This window comes from Heliangelus exortis, chromosome 20, assembly GCF_036169615.1.
Source record: "Heliangelus exortis chromosome 20, bHelExo1.hap1, whole genome shotgun sequence".
NCBI lineage: Eukaryota > Metazoa > Chordata > Aves > Apodiformes > Trochilidae > Heliangelus > Heliangelus exortis.
Window position 1 is genome coordinate 12,230,780 of NC_092441.1, and position 20,707 is coordinate 12,251,486.

A 20,707-nucleotide genomic window follows, 5' to 3' on the forward strand; every position below is an offset into this window, starting at 1 on the left:
CCCTAACCCTAACCCTAACCCTAACCCTAACCCTAACCCTAACCCTAACCCTAACCCTAACCCTAACCCTAACCCTAACCCTAACCCTAACCCTAACCCTAACCCTAACCCTAACCCTAACCCTAACCCTAACCCTAACCCTAACCCTAACCCTAACCCTAACCCTAACCCTAACCCTAACCCTAACCCTAACCCTAACCCTAACCCTAACCCTAACCCTAACCCTAACCCTAACCCTAACCCTAACCCTAACCCTAACCCTAACCCTAACCCTAACCCTAACCCTAACCCTAACCCTAACCCTAACCCTAACCCTAACCCTAACCCTAACCCTAACCCTAACCCTAACCCTAACCCTAACCCTAACCCTAACCCTAACCCTAACCCTAACCCTAACCCTAACCTAACCCTAACCCTAACCCTAACCCTAACCCTAACCCTAACCCTAACCCTAACCCTAACCCTAACCCTAACCCTAACCTAACCCTAACCCTAACCCTAACCCTAACCCTAACCCTAACCCTAACCCTAACCCTAACCCTAACCCTAACCCTAACCCTAACCCTAACCCTAACCCTAACCCTAACCTAACCCTAACCCTAACCCTAACCCTAACCCTAACCCTAACCCTAACCCTAACCCTAACCCTAACCCTAACCCTAACCCTAACCCTAACCCTAACCCTAACCCTAACCCTAACCCTAACCCTAACCCTAACCCTAACCCTAACCCTAACCCTAACCCTAACCCTAACCCTAACCCTAACCCTAACCCTAACCCTAACCCTAACCCTAACCCTAACCCTAACCCTAACCCTAACCCTAACCCTAACCCTAACCCTAACCCTAACCCTAACCCTAACCCTAACCCTAACCCTAACCCTAACCCTAACCCTAACCCTAACCCTAACCCTAACCCTAACCCTAACCCTAACCCTAACCCTAACCCTAACCCTAACCCTAACCCTAACCCTAACCCTAACCCTAACCCTAACCCTAACCCTAACCCTAACCCTAACCCTAACCCTAACCCTAACCCTAACCTAACCCTAACCCTAACCCTAACCCTAACCCTAACCCTAACCTAACCCTAACCCTAACCCTAACCCTAACCCTAACCCTAACCCTAACCCTAACCCTAACCCTAACCCTAACCCTAACCTAACCCTAACCCTAACCCTAACCCTAACCCTAACCCTAACCCTAACCCTAACCCTAACCCTAACCCTAACCCTAACCCTAACCCTAACCCTAACCCTAACCCTAACCCTAACCCTAACCCTAACCTAACCCTAACCCTAACCCTAACCCTAACCCTAACCCTAACCCTAACCCTAACCCTAACCCTAACCCTAACCCTAACCCTAACCCTAACCCTAACCCTAACCCTAACCCTAACCCTAACCCTAACCCTAACCCTAACCCTAACCCTAACCCTAACCCTAACCCTAACCCTAACCTAACCCTAACCCTAACCCTAACCCTAACCCTAACCCTAACCCTAACCCTAACCCTAACCCTAACCCTAACCTAACCCTAACCCTAACCCTAACCCTAACCCTAACCCTAACCCTAACCCTAACCCTAACCCTAACCCTAACCTACCTAACCCTAACCCTAACCCTAACCCTAACCCTAACCCTAACCCTAACCCTAACCCTAACCCTAACCCTAACCCTAACCCTAACCCTAACCCTAACCCTAACCCTAACCCTAACCCTAACCCTAACCCTAACCCTAACCCTAACCCTAACCCTAACCCTAACCCTAACCCTAACCCTAACCCTAACCCTAACCCTAACCCTAACCCTAACCCTAACCCTAACCCTAACCCTAACCCTAACCCTAACCCTAACCCTAACCCTAACCCTAACCCTAACCCTAACCCTAACCCTAACCCTAACCCTAACCCTAACCCTAACCCTAACCCTAACCCTAACCCTAACCCTAACCCTAACCCTAACCCTAACCCTAACCCTAACCCTAACCCTAACCCTAACCCTAACCCTAACCCTAACCCTAACCCTAACCCTAACCCTAACCCTAACCCTAACCCTAACCCTAACCCTAACCCTAACCCTAACCCTAACCCTAACCCTAACCCTAACCCTAACCCTAACCCTAACCCTAACCCTAACCCTAACCCTAACCCTAACCCTAACCCTAACCCTAACCCTAACCCTAACCCTAACCCTAACCCTAACCCTAACCCTAACCCTAACCCTAACCCTAACCCTAACCCTAACCCTAACCCTAACCCTAACCCTAACCCTAACCCTAACCCTAACCCTAACCCTAACCCTAACCCTAACCCTAACCCTAACCCTAACCCTAACCCTAACCCTAACCCTAACCCTAACCCTAACCCTAACCCTAACCCTAACCCTAACCCTAACCCTAACCCTAACCCTAACCCTAACCCTAACCCTAACCCTAACCCTAACCCTAACCCTAACCCTAACCCTAACCCTAACCCTAACCCTAACCCTAACCCTAACCCTAACCCTAACCCTAACCCTAACCCTAACCCTAACCCTAACCCTAACCCTAACCCTAACCCTAACCCTAACCCTAACCCTAACCCTAACCCTAACCCTAACCCTAACCCTAACCCTAACCCTAACCCTAACCCTAACCCTAACCCTAACCCTAACCCTAACCCTAACCCTAACCCTAACCCTAACCCTAACCCTAACCCTAACCCTAACCCTAACCCTAACCCTAACCCTAACCCTAACCCTAACCCTAACCCTAACCCTAACCCTAACCCTAACCCTAACCCTAACCCTAACCCTAACCCTAACCCTAACCCTAACCCTAACCCTAACCCTAACCCTAACCCTAACCCTAACCCTAACCCTAACCCTAACCCTAACCCTAACCCTAACCCTAACCCTAACCCTAACCCTAACCCTAACCCTAACCCTAACCCTAACCCTAACCCTAACCCTAACCCTAACCCTAACCCTAACCCTAACCCTAACCCTAACCCTAACCCTAACCCTAACCCTAACCCTAACCCTAACCCTAACCCTAACCCTAACCCTAACCCTAACCCTAACCCTAACCCTAACCCTAACCCTAACCCTAACCCTAACCCTAACCCTAACCCTAACCCTAACCCTAACCCTAACCCTAACCCTAACCCTAACCCTAACCCTAACCCTAACCCTAACCCTAACCCTAACCCTAACCCTAACCCTAACCCTAACCCTAACCCTAACCCTAACCCTAACCCTAACCCTAACCCTAACCCTAACCCTAACCCTAACCCTAACCCTAACCCTAACCCTAACCCTAACCCTAACCCTAACCCTAACCCTAACCCTAACCCTAACCCTAACCCTAACCCTAACCCTAACCCTAACCCTAACCCTAACCCTAACCCTAACCCTAACCCTAACCCTAACCCTAACCCTAACCCTAACCCTAACCCTAACCCTAACCCTAACCCTAACCCTAACCCTAACCCTAACCCTAACCCTAACCCTAACCCTAACCCTAACCCTAACCCTAACCCTAACCCTAACCCTAACCCTAACCCTAACCCTAACCCTAACCCTAACCCTAACCCTAACCCTAACCCTAACCCTAACCCTAACCCTAACCCTAACCCTAACCCTAACCCTAACCCTAACCCTAACCCTAACCCTAACCCTAACCCTAACCCTAACCCTAACCCTAACCCTAACCCTAACCCTAACCCTAACCCTAACCCTAACCCTAACCCTAACCCTAACCCTAACCCTAACCCTAACCCTAACCCTAACCCTAACCCTAACCCTAACCCTAACCCTAACCCTAACCCTAACCCTAACCCTAACCCTAACCCTAACCCTAACCCTAACCCTAACCCTAACCCTAACCCTAACCCTAACCCTAACCCTAACCCTAACCCTAACCCTAACCCTAACCCTAACCCTAACCCTAACCCTAACCCTAACCCTAACCCTAACCCTAACCCTAACCCTAACCCTAACCCTAACCCTAACCCTAACCCTAACCCTAACCCTAACCCTAACCCTAACCCTAACCCTAACCCTAACCCTAACCCTAACCCTAACCCTAACCCTAACCCTAACCCTAACCCTAACCCTAACCCTAACCCTAACCCTAACCCTAACCCTAACCCTAACCCTAACCCTAACCCTAACCCTAACCCTAACCCTAACCCTAACCCTAACCCTAACCCTAACCCTAACCCTAACCCTAACCCTAACCCTAACCCTAACCCTAACCCTAACCCTAACCCTAACCCTAACCCTAACCCTAACCCTAACCCTAACCCTAACCCTAACCCTAACCCTAACCCTAACCCTAACCCTAACCCTAACCCTAACCCTAACCCTAACCCTAACCCTAACCCTAACCCTAACCCTAACCCTAACCCTAACCCTAACCCTAACCCTAACCCTAACCCTAACCCTAACCCTAACCCTAACCCTAACCCTAACCCTAACCCTAACCCTAACCCTAACCCTAACCCTAACCCTAACCCTAACCCTAACCCTAACCCTAACCCTAACCCTAACCCTAACCCTAACCCTAACCCTAACCCTAACCCTAACCCTAACCCTAACCCTAACCCTAACCCTAACCCTAACCCTAACCCTAACCCTAACCCTAACCCTAACCCTAACCCTAACCCTAACCCTAACCCTAACCCTAACCCTAACCCTAACCCTAACCCTAACCCTAACCCTAACCCTAACCCTAACCCTAACCCTAACCCTAACCCTAACCCTAACCCTAACCCTAACCCTAACCCTAACCCTAACCCTAACCCTAACCCTAACCCTAACCCTAACCCTAACCCTAACCCTAACCCTAACCCTAACCCTAACCCTAACCCTAACCCTAACCCTAACCCTAACCCTAACCCTAACCCTAACCCTAACCCTAACCCTAACCCTAACCCTAACCCTAACCCTAACCCTAACCCTAACCCTAACCCTAACCCTAACCCTAACCCTAACCCTAACCCTAACCCTAACCCTAACCCTAACCCTAACCCTAACCCTAACCCTAACCCTAACCCTAACCCTAACCCTAACCCTAACCCTAACCCTAACCCTAACCCTAACCCTAACCCTAACCCTAACCCTAACCCTAACCCTAACCCCTAACCCTAACCCTAACCCTAACCCTAACCCTAACCCTAACCCTAACCCTAACCCTAACCCTAACCCTAACCTAACCCTAACCCTAACCCTAACCCTAACCCTAACCCTAACCCTAACCCTAACCCTAACCCTAACCCTAACCTAACAGAAATTACTATCACTATGGTATGATAGATGTTGATTCAGAGTTTTCTCATTTGGTTTTTCCCTTATCTCACACTCCAGATTACCCATAGTTACCCATCACGATATCCCAAAAGGGTATCAATTGGTGGATACTGCCAGCTGAATGAGAGGTCACCTCTGCAGGAGGCCTAAGACTGAAGGAAAAGGCTAAACTAATAAGACAGGTATGAATTAAACATTCTTCCCCTCAGCCTGCATCAAGCTTATTCCACCTAAGACCAGGACAGAGTGGAGATACAGAAAGATTTATTAAAACACCTCATGGGCTCTTCAGGTTAAGGAAGTTTCTGCCAAATACAGAACATCTGACACGTTCTTTGAAGATTGCCTTCATTTCACTTTCATCCTTTCTGAGCAGTATTTGAAGCCTGGGATTTATAAATAAGTAATAAAACTATTCCTTTTGATCCTTTGCAGCAAAACATTTGCCAAAATTTCTTTCTGTCTCTAAAAAATTTTTCTTATCTGCTATGTTTTCTAACACTGGGACTTAGAAAAATAAATGTTTTGGATGTGTTGTTTCCACTTCTGAAATAAGGCCATTAGGTCTGTGAAAAATGGGGGTTTAAAATTGTAGTTTATTGTTTTGTTGAGTGCATCTTTCAGTTTAGTAGTGTTTGCTTGGTCTGTTTGTTTGGGGTGTATGTTTGAGCATGCTTGTGGGGAAGAGGGGTCAGAAAAACAGGAGGAAGGGCCGACCGCGGGGGCCCGCGAAACAGGGAAGTCACGTGACCATCCCCCTCAGTAACAGAATGAAGCCCGCGAAATGTGAAACCGTTCCCCTTGGCAACAGAGCGAAGCCCGTGAAACAGGAACCAATGCTGGGAGAGCCCGAGGGATGGGAACCCATGATAAACTGAGGTGAGACAGGGGGAGGGGTGTATGAAAAGTATAAGAGGGCTGGTTTGACATTACTGAGGGGGTGAGCCGGTTGCTGGAGCTGTGTCTCTCCGGCCGCCCAGCGCGCTGCTTTACTTATATAGCTCTCACGTTCTCAATAGAAAGTTTTACTAAACATTGAGTAAGCATTTTTAACAAGCTTGGTTTTCAAAATGTCTATGTCTGCAGCTTCACATTCGCAGCAGCCTTTGTAAGAGTGGTTCTTTTGTATTTTTCACAGCAGTAGTGCTTTTTTAATGCCATTAGTTAGAAATTTAAAAACGTCCAGCTTTTTATCCACCTTTGAATGCTTTATATTGTTGGTAAGCTCAGAACACAACTTTCAGACATCATTTCTGAGCCCTCTTCTCAAAAACAGGAGCCCTCTGAAAGTCCATCAAACACATTCAGTGAAAGAAAAAGGAAACACACAAAAAATGAACACAGAATTTTCTCATTGAATTAGTTTCCAGCTTCCTGAAGTAAAATTGAAATGCTTGTTTTAAGCAGCAATAATTCTGAGCACGTGACTTGAGAGATAACTTCACTACAAGGGTCAGCAACAGGAACCCCAAAGTGCTGGGACGCCATTTAACACACCCCAAGTCTTCAAGACATTTAATTCTTATCAAGTCACAGAAAATGAGAAGGAAGAAGATGGATATATTTAAAGAAAGCTATTAAGATATACAGAGGTTGTTTTTGGTGGAATTATATTTGTCCACTAAGTATATTTCCCACTTGAATCCAAGAATCTGTCAAAATTAATGAAGATAAGTCCATGTCAGAACATTTACTGGGCTCTCAAAACAGCTTTATTTAGGTTGGTCTTTTCCAGACAGCCGAAGGAAAATATCAGTGCATGCTCTGTGAGTATCATTAGAGTTAATTAAAGTGTGAATGCAGTAGGCAGCTTTGAATTTGTGTGTTTACCCTCACATCTCTGAACATGCTGTAGGTAAATGAAAAGAAGCATCAACCCAATATTGATTTTATTGGCAAGGTTTTGATAATTTGATTTTGGTCATAATGTATTTCTAAAAATAAAAAAATTAATTTCCTCTGAAGCCCTCATCCTCCCCTTAAACCCACACCACTATGTTGTTTTCATGTTCCTGTGCCTTTTACTGCGCCAGTGATTAAAAGTTCTAAGAAAATCAGGTCAGAAAGGCATTGATATACAAAAAAATTTCATGTTCATGAGGAGGAATCTCGGAAATTCTGCATTTCAGACCACTGGCATCAGGCACCTATGCAATGTGTATGCACTGCAGGACCTCAGCCTGACTAGGAGGGAGGTACATTGGTTCTCCCACCACGTGACCAGAGAACAGAGTCAACACTCTTGTAAAGGCACTTCCACAGTCTAAATGACCTAGATATAATTTTTAAAAGCCAACAAAACCGAAGTAATCTTTCAAGTTTTGACTCATCTTCAAAATCTGTTCTAGTCATGTAGTCAAAAAAAAAAAAAGAAAACAAAAAAACCAAAAACTTGAAAATGTCATTTTAGAGCACTTAAATAGCATCATCTCTGGGGACTCAGTCTTGGCTCACTCCTCTTCAGCTCCTTTCCTCCTGTTATCCCCAGAGAGGCACTTAAGAGCTCAGAAAAAAAACCAAAAACCAAACTGCTTTCAGAAGCTCCTCAGGAGCACAGCTGCCTCTGAATTAAACCTTCCTCTTAATTCATGTTGATAAACTATATGTAGATGCCTTAGTATCCAGATTTTTCATTTTGTGCCCCCCTTTCCCAGTACTGGAATTCTGAGCAGGTCCTACAAAAACATCCAAGGTCAGTCAGCTGGCCAGAGCCACTAAGTGTCAGGATGCCAATGTGTTACTGAGAACTCATCTATTTCAGTGCTGAAAGTGCCTGAAAAAAGAAAACAATGATGCAACTCCTCTGACTCCATCAAAACTCACCCTTCACCCTGCTTTAACCTCCTCAGATTTCAAGCACGGAAGTACACAAGCAAGCTACACTATGAAATCTGTTATTCAGGCTGGAAGAGGCAGAATTGGTGATGACAGCCCCACTGCTGCCCCCCCAAGCCAAATGTTTCAAAAGCAAATTTAACTAAATCCAGCTAATATGGCAGTAAAGCTGTTATCACCATCTGATGATGACATCAAGAGCAGTAACAAACAGGGTATTGGTATTTCCTTAAAATGACCTTTCACCTCATCCTGAATGTTTCTGTAGCAAAGCACCCATAAAAACAGAGGTCCGATGTGTTCACAGGTGGGTTAAGCACTGCTCTTAGAAGCACTGGGGTGCTGCCCTCAGGATTGGAGCTCCAGGATGCAGGAAATCATCAGAAAGAGCTTCAGCAGGGCAAAAACTGGAGCCTAAAACAAAGCGTCCTGAACAAAAAGGTCTGACAGCCTTGGCAATGCCAAGCACAAAATTTCCTCTGAGAGCTTTACAGCCCTCCGTGTGTTAAGTCCCAGCACTAACTCACTGCTTTAGAAATGTGCAGCTGAGGAGTAAAGACATAAAATTCACCATTTTTTTTAAATTTGAAAAAGGACGGAGAAACCTGCATTAACTCTGCTTCAGACATTAAGAGAATAAAGATTATGATGTTCTCCATGTCTCTAATTTCCTTCTGGACCATTAAGCTGATCTTTCACAGAGAAGATACACAGATGTAATAAGCACAGATGAAATACTACCTGAGCACAGGAAAGAACTACTCAAGTGAGATCAAGCCCCACATGCTGCCGAAAACCAAATATGTTTTAATGAAATGCAAATCCTAGACCAGCAATAATCAGAGTTTCGTGCAAACCAAATTATATTAAGGTCCCCAAATATCGTTTACTTATGACCAAAGGTGGGTAAGGTCGCTAAAACCTGAGGGCTGAATTTCTTGTTAAGAGGGATCTCCTTTTTTATTCTTCCATGTGGTTTTAATCAGAGGAGGAAGAAAAGCTTTTTAAAAAGCACTGATAGGTGCATGGAAGACAAGCTAGGGGCAGATCGCACCGGCAAAAAATGTTTTGAAAAAAGAAGAGCAGGGATTATCACAATGAACACACAGACTCCATTTTGTAGAGCACAGTATGGATTAATAACTAATAAGAATACGGATTAATAATTAATAAGACTGCTTCTATCTTATAACATTTTAAGCATTCAAAGTACTATACAATACTAATCTTTAATGAAGGTGCCAAAGAATCCCTTCCATATCCTGCTGATTGCACAGACTGAAAGCACAGTAAGTGTAACGTGCAATGATACAGACCTGAACAATCCCTATTGTCAATAATATTACAAAAAAAAAGCTTGTGCTCTGAAGAGAAAGGATCTGTGTTCATCCAGTAGGAAAGCGTTCTTACCTAGTTCTTTGGAGGCTGCAACAGCCATTGAGGGAGCAATGGATGCTACTGGGAGGAAGGTGGAGCAAAAGGAAAATAAAAACCTCTATAGGAATGAGAACAAAAACAGCCACAAGAGGAGACATGGGAAAACTTTGCAGACGTACTGGGGAAAAAAGGTGAAGCTAGGGCAAAGATTTGAGAGCAGAAGTAGTGTTATTAAATCAGCCAAGTAGGAAGGTGATAAGCCTTAGCAGTTTCATTTTTCTATCAGGAAATGAGGGGAAATCAAATAAGCAAATGGCAATCAGAAGGGCTGATCAGGACCCAGGCTCATTCCTTGGCAAGAGGAATGAGGAACAGATTACATTAATTCTAGGTAATGATGGGAAACTATTGCCAAATTCTGTGCAAGCTTGTTAGAAAGCCCACATGAATTAGTTCTGTCTAGTCCTTGAATACTTCAGCTGTACAGCACTGCTTTCTGCAGAAGTGCTCAACTGAATGTATAAAAAGGCAAAATCAGAAATTTAAAAGATTAATCCTTCTTACAGCACCGCAGAGAATAACCACAACTTCCACCACAGAAGTGTTCATCACTGCAGCTGCTGAACATCTCCCAGGAAGGACAGCAGGACCCCACCCAGTCTATGAAGGTTCACTGTGGTTTTAAATACAGATTCTCTTGATCGAGATAAACTCTGCCCTAAGAACCCATCTGAAACTACTCCAAATAAAAAGACATCTTGTTTCAGCATCGAAAACCATCTCTTCTACTGTGACACTACCATAAAACCTATCTTTCTGACCACAGCTTTTAGTCAAACACAAATAGAAAAGAAAAATATTGAAAAACTTCTGATGTAGGAAGGACAAAAAAAACACTGCCGTCTTCCTAGAGGACTATTTGAGCTGCCTTAAAGGTGCTGAACTCAATTGTGCTTTTCACTCAGACCCTACAGAGCCCTTTTCCATCCCTGTCAGATAACAGCAGTGCTGTCTCCAAGGAAACAGTGAACTATTAACAATTCAGCTGTGTACTAAATGAAATTATATCAGTAATGCTAATTTTCTGGTTTACTATTTCACCAGTTAATACAGAAGAAGCTACAGCACTTAGAAGAAAGATCCTCTGGTGCATTCTGAATAGGAAAACTTGTGAAGGTGAGGTCTCGAAGTTGCTCCTACCTGAAGCTCTGGCATAGCACCTCAGCCTGCAGTGAGGAGGCTGCTTTCTTGCACTTTTAATACAGAGACGCATTAAAGCATATTATTTCACTATAAGGCATCAAGACTTTCATTTATGTTTTCTCTCTTTTGCTCAAAGGAGAGATCATAGTTACTGTCCCCAGTTTCTCACTGGCTGTAGTTTTTATTATTAAATCTGGTATATTTCCCAAATCCCTTCTTTATCAGATAGCTGGCACTTTTTTATGTCCTGTCTGGGATTGCAGGAATACACTTTCTCCTTCCACTTCTTAGCAACACAGCAAATTCCAAATATCACCAAATTACCCCTATGCCCTCGGATGTGTTTTGGATGTTAAAAATCCAAGGGAACAGCTGTCAAGTGATACAGTAATTGCATTGACAGTATACCCAAAAAGAATCAGTGAAACTGTCTTCCAGTGGATGTATGCTACATAATCTCAAAGGTAAAAATATAGATTTTCTTATTACAAGGAAAGGAAGCATCATATGAAATAAGAAATGTTTGTCTGAACTCAATGCTATACCAGAGATGCACTGAACATGTAATGCTGGAAGCTATGATAAAAAGGACACATAGAAGAGTCCAATTGACATTAAGGCAAGACTTTGACATTATTTCTAGACTCCACACCTTTTGAGAAAGACTCCAGGGAGAATCTGCACTGTTGTGATCCTCCAAAGAACTTGTGGCAGAAAGGAGCTGGTTTGTACTGGTGTCTTTCTGGACTGCAGAATGGGGAAAAAGGACAGACAGTTCCGCCTGACCAGGAGTGGGAAGCAGTGAATCCTGGCAGCAAGGAAGAGCTCTGTAAACCCCATACCAAACTACAAATTAGAAACAAGCTACAACAGTATTAGACAAGATAGTTTTGTTTAAATAAGTGCAGTGGAAAAAAGGAATTCTTCAATTGAAAGATCTCAGCAGGTGACAGATAACACTAGAGCTATACAGTGAAAAGCAGTCGGAACAAGGAGCCTTACACAGCTCAAATTTCACTGCCTTTATTTAGCCAAAATTTCCATCACATTCAGAGTTCTTTGTCCAGAGACACCAGGCTTTAGCTCAATTTAATAACTTTCATCTTTCAATGAAAATAAGACTACCCACATTTTTTATCCAAATTGCCTTTTTCCAGGAAGTTGGATTTGAATCCAATTGACTTTTTGTTTTGGTTTTTTTTTTTTTTTTTTTTTCCCACAAAGATGCCTGCATTTGTTGGAAGAACTGTGTTTCTCATGAACTGAAGCCAACGCTTCCTGCTAGAAAAAGGGTGATGAGGGGAGGAAAAAAAAAAAAAGACATCATTTTCCACTCAGCATTAAAGTATAGAAACAAAATGTTGTAAATAAACTGCTGGAAATTTTATTGAATATTTCTCTGCATCCCCTTGTTTATTCAACCCCACTTACATGGTGTCAGCCTCAGGAACCTTTGACAAGCTATGTCTTGACCTTCATTTTCCACCTCCTCTTTAGAGAGGCAACTTTCTCAACTCCACCTCCTCCCACCACTGATGGAGCATTTGAGGCTAGTAGCTGCTCTGAAGTAGGTACTTACTATTCTGCATCAACCCAGTAGTACTTAACAGCATCAGCAAATCAGACTGTTTGCCATCTGAGCTATTGTCCAGAAGGCTCCTAAGCAGATATTTTAGCTGAATTGCTGATATTTTTCATTCTCCAAAATGTAATCAGGATCGTTTCCCTTATTAAAGTTTCATGCAAAGCAAATATTGTGTTCCATAAAGACATTGATGCTCTTCCATGAATAAGAATTACTTTCACAGAGATATTCTTATGTCAGCTCAGTTGCCATTATCTTCCTTATAATTATTTTTTAACAGGTCTTTCCATTCATTAGAAATTAATTTCAAAGAGTTTTGCTTTGCACTTCCACATTCTGAAGGAGGGAAAATATTTCATCTCTGCAAGTCTGAACTTTTACCACAAGTACCTCGTAGACAAAAGAGAAAATATATAACAGATTTATAAAGTACAAAGGACAAAGAGAACTATTCTGAAAATGTGTATGGCACACAGCCATATCCTGCCCTATTTTATTGCCATTTCTATGCAATAAGAGAAAGGAGGACAGAGAGGTCAGAGTCCACAAGAACTCTAAAGTTTCCCTAGGAAGCCAACCAACCAAATGAGGAGACATATCCACTCAAATAGATGCCCAGGAAGATTAACAGAAATGCCTACACATATTAAACATTTTTGAAACCAAATTCTACTTACCCAATTTTGGAGATGGCTTCCACTTCCCAGTCTTCCGTCAGCTCCAACTTACTGGAAAACGCTGCAGAGCACCATGAGGTGCTCTCAAATCATCACTAGAAAAAAAGAAAAAACAAAATCTCTTTCCTAATGTGTTTGGAGCAACATGTTCTGATGGTCACACACTACCAGCTCTTCACATCAGCTATGGGAAAACAACATATGGGGCTGGATTCTCTCCTAGACAGTTCCATAACTTATAAATCTTGTACTGCTGAAAAGAACATACTCCTCTAATTTATCTTACCATTTCTGCAGAAAGATTGGGTTGAGTACTTTTTAAATCATCACTACGGTTCAATTCTCACCCTCTCCTTACTGCTGCTCTCTATGTATGTCCTAACAGGTGGCATTACAGATCGAGTCTTCATCTACATGACTATCTGGCCAGAGAAAAGCAGTCTTAAAAGAATTTATTTCTCCTGTTCCTTATCAGTGGACGGCAGCAGCAAGAGAACAGTTCATAATAACAGAGGGACCTTCATTCCAGAAAACTCCTGCTTATCTCACCGTGTTACTGATAACCCTTATGACTTTGACTTGGTTACTGAAACTACTGGAATACATTGGGGCTGTTCCAGGAATATAAAAGGAGAAATTGGATATATGTGTGTCCATGCTCAAATCTTTGTCCATATATGGACATAATTTATTTTGTCCTCTGGAAATTTCTAGGCCCAACATTAAATTGAGAGTTAGATTTTTAGTAAGTAAACATTAAGAAGACATTAAGATTTATTTATCACTGAAGTATATACAGAAGGTTTACTGCTCTGGAGAGTTACTGGAGCTGAGAAATTATTTTTACCAGAAGTCCTGAGAAGGACTCCCCCTTAAAACCAGAAGAGACCTCCAAGCCCAAAAGTTGCTGGGAACAATCAGAGGGAGGTAAGAGGAGTTACCTCTTACAGGAAGCTTCTCCCAGTGCCTTATCAGACTGGAGGAGAGCCCTCAACTTGGAACAAGATGGTGCTGTAGACTTTTCCTGAAGCTCTAAGCCATTTTCTTCCTAACAGTCTTTAGCTAAAAGGATTCCCATTTGTGATTGCTCTTTGCCATCTCACAGGGAGCACTGACAGTGAAGAAGTTCTTATGCAGGAGATGCTGATGAAATTACAAATATATGGCACATTCTCAAGTTTTCACAAGCCCTTTCTGGCATATGGATCTGAGTTCCGGGCTGGTAACACCAAAACACTTTAGTACTTCCTTTTAAGATCAGTCTTCCTCCGAGCTTTCCCTCCTCCCCTATGTATAATGGAGAGGGAAGCACAGGCAGGTGCTGGCACCAGTACTTAGTAAGGAAAAGAGCTATTTATGTACAGTAAATAAATTATTACCAACATCTTAGGTTAGGTCGGATAACCTAAAGCTCTCAGGTCAGACATCCTCAAACACACACCCAGCCCTGTTCCACAGAAGCTGGAGTCACAATTCTATCGAACACCAACCCCAAATAAAAGTAATATTTCATCATCATCTAAACCTTATTCCTTTTCCATGGGATTTGTATTTCCTGTATTTTATCCCTTTGACATTTGAAGCCAGACAAAAAGAATGTGCATTCCAGTCAGATATGGTTTATGCTTCAGCATAAAGAATAGCATAACTACAGTATAATTATTTTTAAATAACCTTCAGAGTATTGCAGAAGCACTTTGGCCAACAGAGATCTTTGAACACTGAATGGGAGCTCAGATTTGCACATCACGGAATATCACAGGAAAAACCATAAGGCAAGAAAAGGAGTTGCTATTGTAGTGCTGCAGAATAAGGAGGGAAAGAAAATCCCACCAGTAATTCCCCACTTAGCATACAATAATCTGTTTTCCAACAAGAACATAATTCAATCTCAGCCATGAAAAATTCTTCTTGGAACAATTCAAATTCTTCTTCCAGCAGATAGTCTCTAGGGACTGGAGATAGAAGCCATATATGAAGATATACAAAAAAAAAAAAAAAAAAAAAAAAAAAAGCAACGGCAAAGTAGAGGAGATGAAAAAATGAGAAGGAAAAGAGACGGAGGACCTAACATGGCAGTAGAACAAAGCAAAATCCTTTGGTTTTTTGAGCTAAGGAGGAGGTTTGCAAAGGAAAGTGTAGTGTTAGAATGGCAGAAAGGCATAATGGATTAGTGTGCTCCTTCTGGGAACACAAGCTTTAGCCTGATATCTCACCCTACACAAAGCTTCTTCGAAGCCAGAACTTAGAAAAGTAAAAGAGTACTGAGGGATACCCAATATAAATAACAAGAAATAACATCTCCTGACTCTGAAGCACATTTGCAGCTGCCTTTTTAGGCTTCTCTAATGCAAGAAAAGTTTCACTAAGGAACCAGCAGTTTATTTCAAAGCGCAAGTAAGCACCCAGCTGCGTAATGTCAGATGAGCTGTGACAATTTGCGTGTTAGCACGTTGAAATGACTTCTATTTAGAGAACAACCATCAATCAGAAAATAAACTGAACGGCAAGCAAAAAAGTGTGCAAGAAACTTCTCAACTTCCAGGAGCCAGAAGGGCACACGGGAAAGAAGCAGATGCTGGCTGCAAAACAGGAGAGCGCCCACTGTGGCCAATCTGCCAGAAACACTACCAGTGTATCACTGTAATTTTTTCAGCCAAAAGTATGAGGAAAGGCTCAATGAGGACAATGAGCATAAAGCCTCCTCTCAGCTTTTGTCCTTCTTAATAAAAATATGGACAAACCTGCACAAAATAGACACATTATGGACAGAATCATTCTTCTTAAGTAACTGCTACTACATTTGACAGACGTATTATGCCAAAGCAGCAGTGAAAGTTGTGGAATCCTTTTAAAAGTAAATAGTAATACCATCCCAACTCGCAAAAGTTGAGGAAAACCAGGAAGGATCAAAGAATATGAAATTCCCTCCACCAAGGCAGAAAACAGCCTCCAATTCATGGCAGAAAGCTCTAACAGTGCTTGAACCAAAGCCTGCCAGGGGAAAAGTGATTTAATGCAAATGGGAGAGGACTACCATAACTTCAGGGAAAGAGCAGAGGAAGGAGGTGGTTTCTGGCCAAGCACCAGCCTCCCCTTCCATACAGGTAAACTATGGAATTGCTCGTGGCTAATATGCTCAAGCCTTAACCACCGACTCTCTTTAGGTTTCCAGGCCAGAAAAGCTGGTATTTTCATGGCAACATAACTACTGGTCAGTAGGAACCTTGCTCTAAAATCCTAGTGAAGCGGTAGCAGGTGGGGACTCTTTCCTCTCCTGCATTGTCAGTAAGACACCAATGTGTGGCTTGCAGTTATTTTGCCATTCTGCAGAGAAAAGGCCCCGTTTTTCTCAGAGTTGAAAGCAAAAATGCAGAGCAACTGCTCTTCTAGAGGTTGAACAAAGATACAAAGATTCGTTATTTTTCAGAGAGTTAAAAGTAGCTCTCCACCCCAGCAATCACATTCCTTCCTACATGTTTCTTTCTCCCAGCCCTATTTTCTTTCCTTACAGCCACATCCTCTCGTCTTGCCATCACGGAAGCCTATGGTTGTAACATGAAGGCTAATTCAGGGCACACTTTAAAGCCAAACTCCTCAAAACTATGTCCTTCTTAGTTCCCACATTGATGATGATGGTGAAGGTGACTTATCCCTGCATAGCAAATAATCCATAGAAGGCCACGGGAATTTCTAAGGTCTCACCCAACCCTAAGAATCATACACCCAGAAAGAGCACCAATCCTCCAATTTAGATGTGAGGAAATCACACACTGCTCTTTTAACATGTGTCTATAAAGAAAAGTGGCAATATCTACAAGTAATACAATCCATTCACTATTTGAAAACAGCTGTACAAACCACTATTTGAAGTACTTCCCTTAAAGTTTTTCCATCTATGGAAAAAATTTTGCCTCTCCTGGTGGTGGCTCTCTGCTAGACTATTGCATTTCAAGTTTCTGCAAGGAGAAAGAGGCACCAACACTTTTCCGTCACGCATTGAACCAGCGATAGTCCATATAGAGTAAAAAAATATTGGTTTTCACCCTGTACAACAGAGGTGACTTTATGGGCAAAAGCCCCATGGAAAAGAGCTCAGAGAGTTCTCAAAAGTGTCAGCAGCTGTGGGAAGAGGCTGAGCAGGAGATGAGCAAAAGCACCAGGAGCAACCTTAAATGCAGAGATGAGAGATCTCAGAAACTCAACTCAGCCAAGGAATCTAATCTTCCACAGAAACATGGCAGCATGTTTTGGAAGTCTGTACGGCATGCCTGTGAACACAGAGCATATTTTAGAAGACAAAACTTGCCTGTGAGCAAACCACTGGCCATGCCCTCACAAGCTCCCTTCACAGATTCATCTTCCCCCTCTTCCCAAATGATTTTTCTTATCACCCCTTTTTCTCCTGTGTTAACAATGACACTCAGTGGCCAGGAGGATTCCCTGCAGCATCCAGCATTTAGTATCATATAATACATACAGCAAATTTCTTCTGTCAGAATCAGGATCTTTAGACAGATTTAAAATCTTACAGAAAGATCCCAGAAAGAAAGGCTTAAGAAAAAAGCAAAAGACAATCTTTTTTCCTTTTAGCGCATTGACCTGAGAAATATTTTCCATCAATCCACATCCAAGCTAGAAAAAAAGCAGACCAGAGAAGGCAAAGGCAGCTCTAGATAAAATTATTAAGAAGGCACTCCATTCAGAGAACATGGAGTCAAAGAAAGTTAAGCTGCTAACATAAAAATCCAAATCACAAGCTGCAGAGTTAGGTGTTTATAACGGAACACTTTTGTTGTGTTATCCTTTGCCACCTCCAAAGACAAAGGCAAAACAGTTGCCGAAAATACAGCCTGATAGTCTGCCTCTGGAGCTTTGTCCTGTTTCTTTCTTAGTACAACAGAATTTTAATCTGCACTTCTCTTCCAATATTTTGATGCATGATGGATAACAAAAAGAGGAAGAAAACATTAATATGCATGGGCAAATAAGGGGTGAGTAGTTTGAGTTCATTCCCACAGAGCATTTAACAAAAGGTTTGAAGTATTACTATACAACTCTCTACCAGTACAAATCACACTGGTATAAAGAGTTTCAGTTTTGACCCAGAAAAAATATAATACCAAATCTGATTTACAGTAATTCTGGGAAGAAAGCACATGTAAGTTTAAGTGCTAACACACTCTGACAGAATCATAAACCGTGTATTTTACTTCTTCTAACAATAAGAACTCTGCTCATTTCAGACTACTCACTTCTCTTTGGACTGGAATATTAATGTTCCATAAAGGAAAAGGGTTGCCATACTATTTATTTGCAAATGGAATTAATTTAAATGTCACAGAGAGTTCTGTTTTGTTCTTTCTCTTATAGTTGTGGCATATCTATGTTTTCCATCACTCCAGTGAGGGCATCGATAAGATTTACCATATTAATAAACATTATTATTACTGCCCAGTCAAGTACTCAACAGGCAGGAAATGCAAGAATTCAAGTTTACCTCTAAGCACATATACATGACAATACTAACTTCATAATAAGATCTGCTGCCTTTGAGAACTCTACATTTTTTTATGCTCAGAACTGCTGCCTTTGAGAACTCTACATTTTTTATGCTGAGAACTGCACTCATTGAGCTTCCCGAACACAACCTGGTCGTGCACACATCTCTCCAGTGTCTCCAGGAAGGTTCAGGGAATGTCCTTACTTACTGCACTATTTGCCAGTGTCCACCCCAGTCAGCTGCTGGGGGAACGTCAGCAAAGATGTTTCAGAATACCACACACAGTACTCAAAATAAGGAACATATAACTGGAACCATTTCAGAAACCATCACTAAAGCACCATCCCCAGCATTACATTACAAGTCAAAAGAATTGGAAAGAGAACTGAACTGGCAATAGGAGCTCCCTGCAATAAACCACCCTCAAGTCAGCCTGCAGGATGGGCCATATGCCATCTGCCCCAAAATAGGAGCTACCAAACAGTCAAATACACTCAAGGGCAGAACTTCCAAGGCATGAGGCTGAAGAATACTCAGAATAAATTTAGTCAGCACTACCTCTCATATAACACTAATCAAATTCACTGACAAAAGTACCACTTCTGAATACTAAACAGACATTTATATTACAACTCAGAATGACTCCAGGTGTCAAAATAAAAAGAAGTCAATTTTGCAAAGCTTTGACACATCATTATAAATCCCTGCCAGACTCATCAACGAGGCAAATCACTGAGTGATCTTGGAGGGGGACTTTTTCCCAACGAACTCAGCTTCCTTAGCAAGAGTAGTGCAGGATTTACACCACTCAAAAATTAAGCTTAGATAGGATCTCAGCTTTTAACAAAGACTCACTGATGGAAAAGGACTGCACAAAAGCTACTGCCTCAGTTCTATAGGACACATTAGGCAAGCAGACCAGTTTATTTAAATGCAAAGTGATAAATTGCTAATTGCACAGCAAATCCATGCTCTCCAAGTAATGATAAGCTACCTGCCAATCAATTATTTCTTCTTTTTCGCCCCTCTGCCTCAAGCCTGCAGCTGCTACATAACAGTGCTCACACAGACATTATTCAAACCAGCCTACAACAAAAACAGGGTTACTCAAATAACCAATAAGAGCTGCCAGTAATATTAACGGCAGCCGCATATACATATTGCTGGGAAAACTAGCACTAGTGGAATTTACACTCTGAGAACTGGGAAGATGGTTGAAAGCAAATGAAGGTCAGTCAGAGGTTCAACTTGTGACTCAGTCCTTGTTTAGCTTAGACAAACCAGCAAATGGCTGGCTCCAGCTCAGAAGAGTTCTCTGCAGGTATTCTTTAAACAAATAAGTCAAATACCCCCAAGACATCAAGGAGCTCCAGCAAAGCCAAGGCACTAATCACACTGCAGCCCATACCCGAAGGCTGACAGAGCATGTACCTCTACAATGGCTTGCAATAGCAGTGCCCAGCTGGTTGAGACACATAGTGTCAGACCTTGGGGGTTCTCCACATTGGCTTGGTGAGTACAACCAAAACCGGAGCTGTTTCTGTATAAGAGAAATCGGAACAGTCCTGAATCTCCTCCACCCCAGCCCTGCTGCAAAATGACCATGGAGTTGTACAACTATGATGTGAGTGGAAATGCTCTCTATTTCCACCTCATCTTTAAGAAGCCCGATTTATTTCCTCAAAATATATCAAGGTAACCCACTCTCTTCTGAATTCTGTTTGCAAATGGCACATTGGGACCATGAATCAGATCCATGTCAAAATAAAGGGCAAGCAGAAAATAGAGATCATAAAAATAGGAGCTACAGGGCCTGAAAAGGTAAGAAAGGCATAGTGTGTACTAGCAGAATAAAAATAACCACCATCTCATCTCTAGAAAGCAAAGCACTTCACAATAGCAAAGCACAACCCAACATTGTAAGCTGTTTACAGCATACAGAGTGGGTAACAAAAGTGAATTATCCAAAACCCAGAAACCAGTAAAAGCATCATGACTTGCACCACCTTCCCTGCTTCGTGCTCTGTGCTCAAGCCTGCACCATCCAAGGACATCAAACAACTGACAGGTGACTGGGAAAACTTAACACAGAGAATGAAGAGCAGTAAGAGAGATATGTATTGTTCAATTTCCCTGTATGACATTCACTCCTGCTATCTTGAAATAACTACCCTACATGAATCTTCACCAGACCTATACAGAATGAGGGGAATCAAGTGCCTTTTCTTCCGCCTCCA